At 45.9% G+C, this 13,850-nt stretch overlaps 2 protein-coding genes across 8 annotated transcripts in view; one reads left to right on the top strand and one right to left on the bottom strand.

The window, feature by feature from the left end:
* The window catches only part of Pi4KIIalpha (phosphatidylinositol 4-kinase II alpha), a 64,670-nt gene that overhangs the window by 8,047 nt on the left and 42,773 nt on the right, over window positions 1-13,850 (top strand). The window contains exon 1 of one of the 4 annotated variants that reach the window (XM_071659413.1): window positions 5,273-5,340. The exons of 2 other annotated variants lie outside the window; for them this stretch is intronic. The gene's annotated coding sequence lies outside the window, so the exon portion shown is untranslated. Of the gene's footprint in view, window positions 1-5,272; window positions 5,341-13,850 lie in introns of those variants that run through there. One more of the 4 variants, XM_071659414.1, reaches the window with a different exon arrangement.
* Window positions 1-13,850, bottom strand: part of LOC139747292 (4-hydroxyphenylpyruvate dioxygenase-like protein) — a 42,720-nt gene that overhangs the window by 15,294 nt on the left and 13,576 nt on the right. The gene's annotated exons all lie outside the window — the stretch shown is intronic.

Genomic DNA, 13,850 nt, shown 5'->3' with positions numbered 1-13,850 from the left:
CCTTGGTGCGTCATTGTGGGATGGGGGCCTGGCCTGGAGTGTGTTAACCTCCCTTGGTGTGTCATTGCGAGGTGGGTGCCTGGCCTGGAGTGTGTTCACCACCTCCGATGCCTCACTGTGAGGTAGGGTCCTTGATGCGTCATTGTGAGATAGGGGGCTTGGCTTGGAAGATGTTAAAGTACTTCGGGTCCTCATGGTGAGGTAGGGGAGCTTGGTCTAGAGTGTGTTAATCTCCCTCAGTGCCATTGTGAGGTGGGGGCCATACTGTGGTTATGACTCACAACCTTAGCGCGCAGCCGGTTCTTTCCTTCCTCACCGCACCTTTGTGGCCTGGGCTCACCGGCCACTCTAAGCACCACATCACATCATTAGGTCTGACGTAGGAATGACTAGCGTCCCAGAAACATCTTAGACGCCAAGGTAGGAACGACGACCAACCTGGAGCGTGAGGGGGAGTAACTGTCTTTGTTTTCAGGTAATTGTTGCACTGAAGAGCTCTATGGCTTGGATGACCTGTTTACCAGGCACTTGCTCTCTCTCTCTCTCTCTCTCTCTCTCTCTCTCTCTCTCTCTCTCTCTCTCTCTCTCTCTCTCTCTCTCTCTCTCTCTCTCTCTCTCCTGGCCAGCACACTTACAGGCGCTCCATAAAGTCGCACCAGTTGTAGTACAGGTCAAGGAGGCCCCCCTGTGTATCCGGTACATAAATAGTGGCACAGCACAAGATGGACGTGGACAGGAAAAGGTTGGGCGAGGGTCCTTTACAGTCAGTGTAAAAGATACATATGGACAACAGTGATGTCGACTAGCCAAGGTACTAGCTAGGGTGGGCTGAGGGGCCCACGTATTCTGGACGTTAGTTAGAGGTACGATATGGATGGATAGTAAAGCAGTGTAGGGGCAAGTTGCAGAGGAGGGCGCCACCCCCCCTCTCTATTCACTTTCTAAAACTACTCGTTATGCGTACGGTCATCACACAGTTATATAGACAGGAGATCAGTGTGTGAGGAGAATCACTGAGGTTGTGATGGTACATTAGGTAAATTAGATAGCATCATGGGTATAAAGCTACTTGAACCTTTATTTCCCTGTAGATTTTAACTCTTCGACGTCATCCGGAAGTACATTGAAGTTAACGCCATTATCTGGATATACTTTAGATAAGATGCACTACGTGTAGGCGTGTCGTGCAGCGGGGTGAGGGAGGCTGACTCACGCGCGGCCGTGCCAGGCGCCACCTCTCACTCGTCGCTCACAAGCTGGTTTTCCAGAAGATTTTTCTAGCGGAAAAAACAAAAAACAAAACAAAGGCGATAGCGAAGATTATCTCGTTGGTCACGACTAAACAAACCTTGTATTTCATGATGTGACTCATATGGGTAACTGAATCCCTCACATGGTGAGTCATTTAGATTTTTTCTTGCATGAATGCCTGTGTGGCCCACTCGAGCAGGGGCTTGGCTCGCTGCGGGGGATCCGTTTTGAGCGCATTATACTCAAATGAGGCCATAACTCGTCTGTGCCTGGCGCTTCTGATTGTAGCTCAGCTTTAAAGCTGCAGAAGCTTCTGTAGAAGGGGTCCATATATATATATATGGTCGGTGATTGAATGGTCTCCTGATTCACATTCCGCATTCATTTCTGTTGGGAATCCTAACATAAAGCCGTCCTCAGTAGGGTCTTTCAGGACCTCGTAATACGTAAAGTTTGCTGATTTAACTTCGGATAAATCCTTCCGGTCCTTAATGAAAACACTTTCCAGTAACTTCTACGGTTCGACCTTTCGTCTTCGTTCCCACATCAGTTTCTATCAAACGCCAACCGGGAAAGCTACTGTTGTTCACCGCCCTTTGATTTTGATTTAGATAGTTCATTTAGTTTCAGCCCTCCCCACCCTCCGGTTGAGGGCCATACCCTCCCTCTCCTATGCCTTCCACGTAAAACGTCTTCCGATTGCTCTTTATCAGTGGGTAAGGAGTACGATCCTGCTGGAGTCGCACCTCGTCGCCTCCTCCTCGAGGGATTATGCCCCTTTAACCGTAGCTCCGATGCTTGCTCGTCTGTCTCGTGTCTCTGAAAGCTTACGCTTTTGCTTCTCGATAGCATGTTTGCGTGCAGCCCATCACCAAGAAAGGGAGACCGTTCTTTTAACCATTCCAACTATCGTCCCATTGCTCTGTTCTCCTATCCTCAAAGTCTCAGAAACTCACCTTTTTTTAATATATATATATAATCTAATTTCCTCCTCTCATATTGCCATTACTGCTTACAGGTCTACAGATGATCTGTGTTATGTGAGTGGCCTCTAGTTCTGTCTCTGTGATTCTGATGACTCCTGTGGCCCTCAGCATCTCCAGAGCATTTGAAGGGTGTGACACGAGTGTCTGCTCTCTAAACGTTCTTCCTTTGGCTTTCCTGCTTCCATCTGTTCTTTCATACGTTGCTTCCTTGCTAGATATTCCATCACGGTCGTCATTGCAGTGACTTTTAAACAGTGTCAACATTGGTGTCCCTAAGGATTCTATAGTCGCTTTCTCTCTTCTTTCTTTCTATAAATGATCATCTTTCTGTAATCTTTAACCATGATCACCCTTATTCCCACCGTTACACTCTTCATATTTCAGGTCGCTTTCCCTACCCACGTGACTCCAATGCTCGTTATCTTATACTCGGTCGATGTATTTCATATCTCAGTTCGTTCCTGAGCAGCAGCATGGAATGAGGAAGGTGTGACCTGGCAAAGTGCAACAATGCAAAAACGCAGTTTTTACCTCTTGTCTTGTGAATCTTGCTCATTTCCGTTTACTTAAAATCAAAAGACTGCAGTTCACTCCTGCAACGACGTAAACATGTTTGCCTTCACCATATCCATCACTCTCGCAGAACCCCCATTATGGACACCGAAAATTCCGCTTCCTAAAAAGCTGATGTTTTTGTTTTGGTGCCACAGCAATCTTGTAAGCAGCTCTCCCACGTCTACAGATGTCTCACTCGCCCCAATATGAGGTACTCCTCTCATATGTGGAACGCTTGATCTTTCACTTCTTTCGTAGTCAGTGAAAACTAAAAGTCTTCCACCTTTACTGACTGTCCTACAGTCACCTTCCGCCATCCCTTACGTCCACCGTCGTGTTGGTGCTACTCTTTCCCTATTTTAAAGATATTACTTCGGTCACTGCTCACGTTAGCTCCCCATGTGTGTCCCAAGCTGGACCCGCGGAATCAGAGTGGCTGCTGCTTCCCTTACTTTGTGTGTGGAGACCATCCATTCGAGGACTGACCGTTATACCTTTTATTTTCATGAACAGCGAAGTTATGGTGTTCTCTTCATTTCTTTCCCTCTTCCTGTAACCTTTCCTCAGTGTCAGGTCTACAAACACCCAAGGAAACGCAGTTTTGTTTCTTAAATTCTCTTTCTTTTTTCATAATCGTCATTTTACCTTTCATCCGAGATGGGGTATTGATTTGCTTATGCCTTGACTGGTATAAGTAAAAAATAGAAATAAATACATCATGTGGGTGTCTGGTGTGGGTATGTGTGTGTGTGTGTGTGTGTGTGTGTGTGTGTGTGTGTGGATGGGAAAGTAAACTAAGGTGATCCTGTAGCTGCCTTGTCTTCGCTACCCGGTACCACACCCATCAAGATCCTACTCAATTACCTTCGTATTCTGGTAACGATGATTCGAGGTCATCCATGATAACGCTTAAGAATACCAGTCAGTAGTAAGTTACCACTTATTTTGTGTGCTCTCAGACGAGGAGGAGGAGGAGGAGGAGGAGCGCCATGGTGCTCACCCAGTGTCGAGTGACTGATGACTATCCGGGGGACCTCCACCGTCACTATAGTAGGTCAGGAGTCGAGCGTCAACAGTCGCTAGGCCAAGGTTAGCGGGTCCACTCATCCTCCCGAAGTGTTTCGGTCTCTGCTGCACTACTCCTCTTCTCGGTCTACGTAAGGACCCGCTGATAATCGTCTTTACGGCCGGGTCTGACGTGAGGAGGCCACCGTGTGATCGACTGTGTGGCGCTGGTTGGTTGGTGCTGTCGTGCACCCGTGAACTTGCGTGACCTTCACCTCCTTCCGGGGAGGGTAGGATGCAGCCTCCCCAAAGCCCCAGAATGTTCGTCTAAGTCGCTGACTTTTGTAAGCGAGTGTGTATGAACCTGTATGTACTTTACCGGCAGGGAGTTATACATCCTGAGGCTCCCATTGTGAGTTTGTTAGCTCGTGTGTGTGTGTGTGTGTGTGTGTGTGTGGACAACTGTGTTTCCGAGCATGTGTGCTGTGCGCATGTGCTTTTAGATGTATATATGCGCGCGCGTTCCCACTAGACTGCGTCCGTGTTTGCATGTATGTATGTCTGGACGTATGTATAGTGTGTGTGGGGGTGATGGGGGGTGACGAGGATATCCTTGGTCATCTGTGGTTGTCAGGGTTTCCACCTTCACCTTCGCCGGCACAACTCGGGCCGTAGGAGCAGAAGTTCCCTTGTTTCTCGCACACTTGCCAACGTGGAGCACAGCCATGAGAATTCCCGGCCGTTTTCCCTCCTGGGGGTTGTTTGGTCTGTGCATACGGAGGGGTGACTGGCTTATATGAACGATGATTCAATACAGTGTAACTCATCCTGTACTTATTTCTAATAATTTCAGGCGGGAGATCGAAAGTTCCTTTAAGTTTCGTTCACTTCCGGTGGTGTTCTCGACCGGAAGCAGCAACCTCAGGTTGGATTTCGAATCCTGGTGGCCGTCGATAAAGTGTGATGACGTAATAATCATTAATTCGCTGTTCTCTTTACAAAATGTATTGTTCCAAAATCAAAACGGGTTGGAATGATCGATACTTTATGTTTAATGTCCTTGGTTTCGGTTTAGGTCAGGAAACATCGTTCGTAGAGACTGGAAATTTGAATTTGGTTTGTCCATGTTAGTCGTGTATTTCAATTATTCCACTGTGGTAACTCGCCACTCGTGCATAAACAACAGTCGATATAACCATGGTAGTACAGAGTATTGTGACGTCATTATCTTTAGTCCCCTCCCCCCTTACCCCCCTGCGCGCCAGCCAACTGGATCGCAGGTGAGAAAGATATCAACCAATGTTCATCGTCATTATTTTCGTTATCTTTAATATTTCTATGTTTTGGGGTTTGGCTTACCAAAGGTAAATCGTATGCCAACAATCCTACTGATATAGTTGTCGATTTTGGTATCGTTTACCCCAAGAATAGTAAAAGCGAAATTAAATTTCCGGCAAAAGTGCGCCATGGTCGAAGGAACATGCACGCTGTCTCACTAGTCAGTTGACGTTGGCCGTCATGGCGTTCACATCCTAAAAGTGAGGTGCGCAACTGGGGGAAAAAAAACGTGCATGTTATCATAGTACAAGAGCTAAACTACTGTTGATCGAGTATTCACAGTTCAGTTGTTTGAAAGAGGCTGAAATCCGTAAACAAAAAAAAAAATAATTTAAAAATCTGTGTGCATTTAATATACATACTGAAACTAGACTTAAAGTAATTTAGTTATGACGTTTATTACTCGTTTGCCAACACTGTGCACAAGTGGAATGAACGTCCTACCGAACACTTGAGAGGAAAACGTACATTGTGTGTAGAGGAGCGTTCGGTGGCAAATGGCAAGAGGCAGACAACTCTCGCTTTCACCAACAGTTGGTAAGGTGACCCTGCAGAAAGTTGGGGTCGCAATCGAGGTTCACGTCTCGCCCGTGGCTGCTACGCCCACCTGCTTTTCTGGAAACACTGTTCCTGTATTTAGGAAACCAGTGGAAATATCTAGTAAACATCATCAAAGGACGTGTGTGTGTGTGTTACACGTTAGATTTAGCGGCCACAGTGGGGAAAGTGCATGTTTGAGAATTGAATTTGAGTCATATCGCCTTGATTATCGTATACTTTGTAATACACAAACACCCAATAGTAGTGTCCCATTTCATTTAGTGATTAGCTACGTGTTGATGAAATATGGTGACGCCCGCATATGTGTGTACCATGAGTGGCAACACATCATGGGAGTAGAGTGCACTCCACCAAGCTTGTTTCTCCTCGCGATTACATCACTCTTGGGAGGAAAGAAAAATAGAAAATAAAAACGATGTTGGTCATCAGCAAAGACTGGGAGAATACAGTTGTAATAATGTGGCTGCGTTGATACAAGGAAGTTGACGATTAGTGTGTTACTCGGGGACTTGTGAAGGTGGGGAATTACTGTATTATTTTTTTTGACGGATCCTGTGTGTTTTATCATCTTTTATGCATGTTAATTGTGAGAATGACGTCGAAATACGTTGTTTACAGTAATTTTTTTTTCGTTCTTAGTAGGTATGAGATATAACGAATGGTTCCGGCTAGATTTATGAGTCATGCAGTGTCATAAGGTCTAAGGTTACTTACTGAAGCTTGTCTTGTTCTCTTGATACTAATGTAATATTTATCAACCCCGGCGGGATCTTCACGGGGTACATATGTAGCGCTGTTGTTTTTCCGGTTGTGTAGAACAGCAAGGTAACTGGGACCGTGATAATTTTCATCTTCAGTGATCTTGGGAACTTTGAATAAAAGATGAGCTACGTTCGGGTAATAGTTAGAGCAATAACGGAGGATGAACATAAGGCATGCGTGGTCACGTGACCTACATAAACATGGGCCGCCCGGCGATGACATCATATGGAGGCTAGGCTACTAAAAACACTCCCTACTTAGTTGATTACTCCCGATCACACTGGTATGGGTCACTGTGACTTAAACGTATTACTTGTCTAGATAGTGCTTTTAACAAACGTTAACATTTTAGTTTACACTTAACACTGGCTTGGTTTTGTGCCAGTTCTCACGGTGACATAACGTTTACAGTTCTTCACCATGTTGAAGGACTTTGTCACGGAAATGCTGTTTGTCGTAGCTGAACAAGGTTGATGAGACGGGACATGAGATGTGCGTGCGTCCTTGTAAGAAAAATAGGTAGACGTAGCAAGGGAGTATGGATGGCAGATTGGTGTGCATGGGAGTGGGGTGCTAGTGTGTATGACGGGTGATGTGCATGGAGAGGTGCTAGTGTGTATTAGCAGGAGTGGTGTGCACGTAGTGGGAGCTAATGTGTAAGGCACACAAAAAAGGATGCATGAAGGAAGAGATGTATAATAGGGCGTATGAAGGAGGCTGGGCAAGTGTGTATGATACAAGTGGGATGTACGAAGGAGGGGAGCGAGTGTGCATGACGGGAGTGTGGGCGTGAGTAGTGGGGGTGGGGGTGAATGAGTGGGAGGAATGTGGGCAGGAGTCGGGGAGCTTAGGTGTTACAGGTCACGGGAGTGTGTCTAGCTGTGTTTGTATGGTGGCGCCGGGGACGTAAGTACACGCGTGAGACACGGAGGATAGCGGTACGTTAAGGGGAACCTATATATGACCGAGGCAGTGGATGTTGGGAACAACATGGAGAGAGAGAGAGAGAGAGAGAGAGAGAGAGAGAGAGAGAGAGAGAGAGAGAGAGAGAGAGAGAGAAATCCTTGAGCATGACAATACGACCTATGGTATAATGGTCTCGTCCCTAGATGTCAGTTGCTAGAGCAGGCCGTCATACCCCCAGGGTTGTACTGCCGTGCTCGAGGCGTCAACCAGTGCCTGTGTTTATTGTTTACACAGTGCGCAGGGTTCCACTGGCCTGCCTGTGTTGGCTCTGTGTGCTAGTGAGGCTCACACCTGCAGGTGTATAAGCTGTGCACCTCCCCACACGTGTGCTCGGTATATACCAACTCCTTTAACATGACGAAACTACCCTTCAATATGATGGGGGTGACCTTTGATTTGACTCCCAAGGGTCAGGTCAAAGGCCAGGACAAGATTAATGAGATTTTTCATTGTCTGGAATGTGGCTGTTCATGTTGGGGTCTACCTGCCCGAATGGCTTCGATGTGGAGGCGACCTGCATCCCAGGGAAGAGGGATCTCATGTGGTTGAGGGTGACGTTTGACGTGGTTGGTGCAGAAGTTTTTCGAAGACAGTTGATGGTCTGTCTAGGGTCCTACGTAGTGTCATACTTATGAGGTGAAATAGTTTTTAATCTTGCTTGAACTCTGCCCACAGTAATTCTACAGCACTGAAAAACAACGTTCCCCCCTTTCGTAGATATTGCCTGGCATTCAGCTGAATTTCTGTTTTCTGTCTGCTTTTAAGGGTAATTAAAGTGGAGCGCCTGTGGGTTAGTGCGGGCAAGGGGGTCGGGAGAGAAAGGTAGCTTATGTCGCTAGCTTATTTAGGGACTGCTTTAAAGGTAGACAACAGTGTATTTTTTAGTTCACGCAGCCACAAACATAACTACGTCGGGTAGAAATATCACGTATGACGGTGGTACAGGCGTATGAAAGGGGAATGAAGAAGGCAGGTTCTCTCTCCGTTAAATCCTTCGTAAGAACGGCTTTCGAGTGAGCGTGAGACTCCAGTCATCTTTTAAATTGATACCTCAAAATGAAGGCATTCAACATGGTGGAGGAGGAGGAGGAACCGCGCTGTTACCCAAGTGTGCTCTCGACCCCACAGTATCTGCCAACCGGCCAGGATTGTTGGAGCACCTGGGGGATGGGGAGGGGTGTGTTCCTTTGATTTCTGAGGCTTGTGGAAGGAGGTGGGGGCGAGAGGGGGGGGGGGGGGCTAACCACCTTCCAGGAAGTTGAGAATCTTGGAGTTTTGTGTGGCGTTCTGACTGTAGTGTTGGCGTTTCATTAGGGCTCTGAATGATACGCCAGGAGGCATGGGACAGAATATACACGAGAAAGTGGGTCATGAGATATACGCCTTTTGAGCAACGTCAGACATTTTTTTTTTCATCTTGAAATATCGTGTTTAGATGGTAAATATGGCGATGTTTACTCTTGGGGAGAGGGGCGGATTTGGTATCGCATGAACAAAATGGGAGTTTTAAGAGGTGTTAAGGAAGAGTAAACAATGCGCTTTATTATTTTACCTTTGGAACCAACTTTTCACTTCGCTAGGGGGTACAACGCATCATCACCTTCGGCAAGGATCGTACTCCTGTATTGTAACACACAGGAAGGATCGTTTTTGTTCTGGGACAAGCTCCACTGGTCGTAGGTTAGGTTAGGTAGGAACTGCATTTGAAAGGACGAGTGTAAGGGTGGGGAAATGGCGGAACACGTCGGGAAACATGCTCGTCGGAGCAAGGCGGAGACTGTGTGCTGCGATTGCGTCGTTTTAGATGGTTGAAACGTGTGTGGGTTTTATCGTAAAAGTACCGCATGTTTTTCTTTTGGTTTCTGAGCACTTTTTTTTTTTGAGAAAGATTTCAGTATTTTTTATGAAAGGTATTTTGGATATTGGGTTTCTGTGAATTTTATGATTTTATGATTTTTCAGTTCTTAAGTTATGAAACATGGGGTTCGTAAGGTTATGAAACGAGGGGCACGTACATTGTGAGGTGCTGGGAATTGGGTGGGTATTTGTGAAACACTGGGGTTTGGGGTTCAGATATGAAGTAGATTCCTGACTTTTGGAAAGTGAATTAAATGCGTCTGAAAGCCCATGAAACACGAGAGGGAGAAATACAAGTGCGCGATGCGCGTCATAAAACTGCTTCTTGAAGATGATGGAACAGGCACTGAGGGACAGATGACGGCACAGACACTGTGGGACAGATGACGGCACAGACACTGTGGGACAGATGACGGCACAGAGACTGTGGGACAGATGACGGCACAGACACTGTGGGACAGATGACGGCACAGACACTGGGACAGATGACGGCACAGACACTGTGGGACAGATGACGGCACAGACCCTGGCTGGAACAAGTAGCTGTCATGGGTTTAGAAACAAACGCGGGGTTGGCTAACCAGGGTTGCTAGGTTTGCACAGTTAAGCCTTAACGTTTCATCAGGAAAGGTCAGATATGAGGCCAATTAACACGTGCCTTAGCAAAACCTCACTGTAATCAATACTCACATTTTACTGTTGTTGATGTATCAGTGTTGTCTAGAGCCTTGTAATCTGACTTCATCAGGGGGTCACGGAATATTTTTTTTTTCTACAATATTTGGTGCCTTCACGCAGTAACAGGTTGCGTAGGTATTGTTGTCCTAAGCGTACACTTGACACTGCTTCCAGCAAGATCTTCGCACATTCTTAACGTAATCATGTTCCTCCTTTTGACACACACACACACACACACACACACACACACACACACACACACACACACACACACACACACAACCATAACAGGAGTATTGATCTTAAATTTCAAAATGCCATCGTCAGCTTGAAGACACACATGCCAGACCTACCTGGCTGATGGAGTGAGAAGGAGTGAGAACTCGTATATGACCCAGGGAACTGCGCGCAGCCAAGATGCGGGGCACAATGACAAGGCAGGAGGCTACACGCCCTCTGCAGTCGTGTGAGGTCATGAATATGAGTCGGCAGTACATAGATTTGTCGTTGTAAATATTTTCTTAAATGTCCAGAAATTTTCATTTAATCTCACAGAAAATGTCCTGTCCTCTTTTTCCTCAGAAGTCTCCAGTTTCTAAACTAGAGACTTTTTAGGGAAAAAGGGACACAAAGTTTAAAAGTAAGGAAGCATCTGATCAAAGAATGGACTATCTTAAGTGACAAACGAGTTTTTCGAAATTTACATTTATTGACATTTCCGCCAAGTGCCCCGCGCCTGCCCCACGTATCCCAAGGGGATCATGTGCGGTCGGGGGGGGTTATGCCAATCCTCCTCCAGGGCCTCTCCGCCTCACGGCTACGGTTCGTAACGAGGTTACGTAGAGAAGTGCACAAGACCAACCCCGAGTTACTAGTTGCTGGCTGTCGTCGGAGTCTGGGCACAGTTGATGTCCGTGCTGATGCAAGATATAATTGCCAATTGACTTCTTTTTCCCCCGCCCCTCACCCGCTCCCCTAGCTTCAGTTAACACACTTTCTCCCCTTGCCACTGTTACTCAATCTCTTCATTAATCCAAGTGTGCTCAGTTTCACCGCCATCTTCTCTCCTACATAATTTTCTTGTTTCCAAAAGCGTCTAAGAATCTTCACCCTTGCTTCATCCAGGAACCGACTTTAGCACATGCATATCCAGAAGTCTCACTTTAGCATGTTTATTAATTAGTGTGGGATCCAGTAATGCGCGCTTACCATCTTTCCTCCTCGTTCCACTACTTATGCATGTCCCCCTTTAAACCAGGTGTTCCCAGACACCAGTCCTTTGTCAGCACACAACACCGCAATCTTTCCCCCATTCACATTACTGAATACCCTCAATGCCTCCTAATCATACACTCAGCTGCCACATTAATTCTTTTTGCATTTAAATTATCTATCGCTAATATCAGATTTCCCGCTGCAAAACTGCTGACACACACACACACACACACACACTGTCAGCTCCTTCCGAGGCACTCTTCTGGCTTCCTCCTCCTTTCCGTGACCAGTTGCATAAGCACTGGTATAGTCGTCGCCCACCTCTCGTTATCCACATTCATTTGTACCCACGTCAGTGGGGGGGTTCACTTCCTTACACTCTTTCAACATTTCCACACCACCTCCGGCAGAAATGTTACCCCGTCCTTAGCTTTTGCCCTCACGCCAACCCATGACTGTACCCTTAGGAAGTTCTCACACCATTCTTCCCCCCTTACCCTCCAGCTTTGTTTCACCGGGCTAGGAAAAACGAGAGCACAGTTGGGGGCATAGGGGGAGGTGGCAAATGGGGAAATGGGAACAGACGGTGATGAGGTGAATGTGAGATAGTGTTAGTAGGACCCGGAAGAATTATTGAATGTGTCTGATGATGACGTGTGGGGGTGTTTACGTCGGGGAGGTGTATCGGAGAGTCGTTATCATTGTGTCAAGTCGTTTGGTGGACAGAGATGCAGTAAGCACAGCAACCTCTCAGTCGCCTCACCTAACGTTTCATGTTTACAGCACTCGAGGATAGTCCAGGGCAACACAGTGAGAACAAAAGAGTTAGCTGTAAGCGAGAGTTTGTGGTATCTATATGTCTGATTTCAAGCTGTAAGCAAGAGTTTGTGGTATCTATATGTCTGATTTCAAGCTGTAAGCGAGAGTTTGTGGTATCTATATGTCTGATTTCAAGCTGTAAACGAGAGTTTGTGGTATCTATATGTCTGATTTGAAGCTCGTTGGGTGTACGTTCAAATGGGAGAAATGTAAGTCAGGCTCAGAACTGCACGTTTGTTTCGGGGTTTTACTTGCGGTGGGGCTCTCTAGGCCACATTCTTACGGCAGTCAAAATCTTTATGACGCCTGTCTTATAACTGTTGATGATATGACTTGGGTCTCTCTGAGCCTAGACTAGCGACCGAGTTGGCTGGAAAATGTGTTAGGCACAGCGCCAGTGCTTTCTTAACTGAAATATAGAGGATAATTCTTCAAAGAAATGCAGGCTACAGGTGTCGTGTGTGCGTGTGTGTCCCGAAAAGAAAATAAACATGGCCTGGTTATCTAGGTCGGGTGCGTAGCGCGCTACCGGTCAATACCTGCCACTTGTTCTCAGCATGCCTCACTTAGTCCTCTTAAGGTCTTGCCGTTGAAAAAGCTTAGAAACAGTTGGCTACTATGTTTGTAGAAGTTCATGTCTTATTAGAATTTAACAAAAAAATGGTTTCTTATTAATAACAACTAGTTTCCAACCTCGTTGTGCAGCCTAACAATGTTAAATGCAATGGAAAAATGCAAATGTTGGAACTGAAGTTTTCTTGTTAATTATTCCTTTATTTGTTGATACATATAGGGTTTTAGTGATGTGTTGCATTTTATCAGTTATCACTAACAGATAAATGTCATTTTATTGCGTGAAGTACGATGTATTTAATGACACAACGGATGATTATTCTTGCTGTCAAATTGATATACATACATACGAAAGCAAAATGATAATAATAATAATAATAATATTAATAATAATAATAGTAACTAATGTAAACGTGTATTTACCCTCGTTACTTTTGATAAAGTCTTTACAGACTCGGGTTACGTTGTAATTGGCGTATACAGTTGAGACGTGCACCGTGAAGTCGGTATGAATGTTTACATTGGCAGTTCTGGCCAGGAGTAGTCCAACTTGGACCCGTTTTCTCCCGGTTCATTTGGCAGGGAAGGGGACGGTGGTAACCTTATCATCAATAGTATACAAGTGGGTGCCGCTCCTTGAATGATAACACTGATCCAAGACCCATGTCACCTTCTCTCAATAGAAGCCGTATGAAAGGATGGCATTTACTTTTTTTTTAAAGGAATTTATTTTTATGCTGATTAAAATCTCCAGCACGATGGTACGTAGACACTTTTGAGGTGGAGGTCACGCCATCATACCAAAGGGCGACTCTGTCGTGCTTATGGTGTTAATAACCGGTTGGAATGGCTGCAAAATGACAACATAATTCATACAAATATTTTCCTTGTGGTTTCCCTCCTGTCGGCCTCTCGACATAGCATAACACCCGCTCGAGGGTTCCAGGCGTCCCCTCTCCTCGTGTCGAACCCTCGAAGCAGCTCTACACCCCTTTTAATGCCTCCAAACGTCTCTTGCTCAGACCAGACCCCTGTAGTCACACCCTCCCTCTGTCGGACACCTCCAGACGCCCTTTTCCCTTTACAAAATCCCCCAGACACCATTTCCTCTATCGATCGCGCTAGACCCCTCTTCCTCCCATTCCGAATTTCTTTACTTATATTTGGTATTATTTGCAAATTAATAATGGTTTTCAATCAGCAAGTTGCTGAGTAACTTTTAAATGGTTATCTCTTGTTGTCAATGCAGGTCTTAGACGCTACAAGCCAGATTTACATTAACGT

The sequence above is a fragment of the Panulirus ornatus genome, chromosome 68, assembly GCF_036320965.1.
Source record: "Panulirus ornatus isolate Po-2019 chromosome 68, ASM3632096v1, whole genome shotgun sequence".
NCBI classification, from domain to species: Eukaryota; Metazoa; Arthropoda; class Malacostraca; order Decapoda; family Palinuridae; genus Panulirus; species Panulirus ornatus.
The sequence above is the reverse complement of the archived record's forward strand: the minus strand, read 5'-3'. Positions and strand labels throughout refer to the sequence as shown.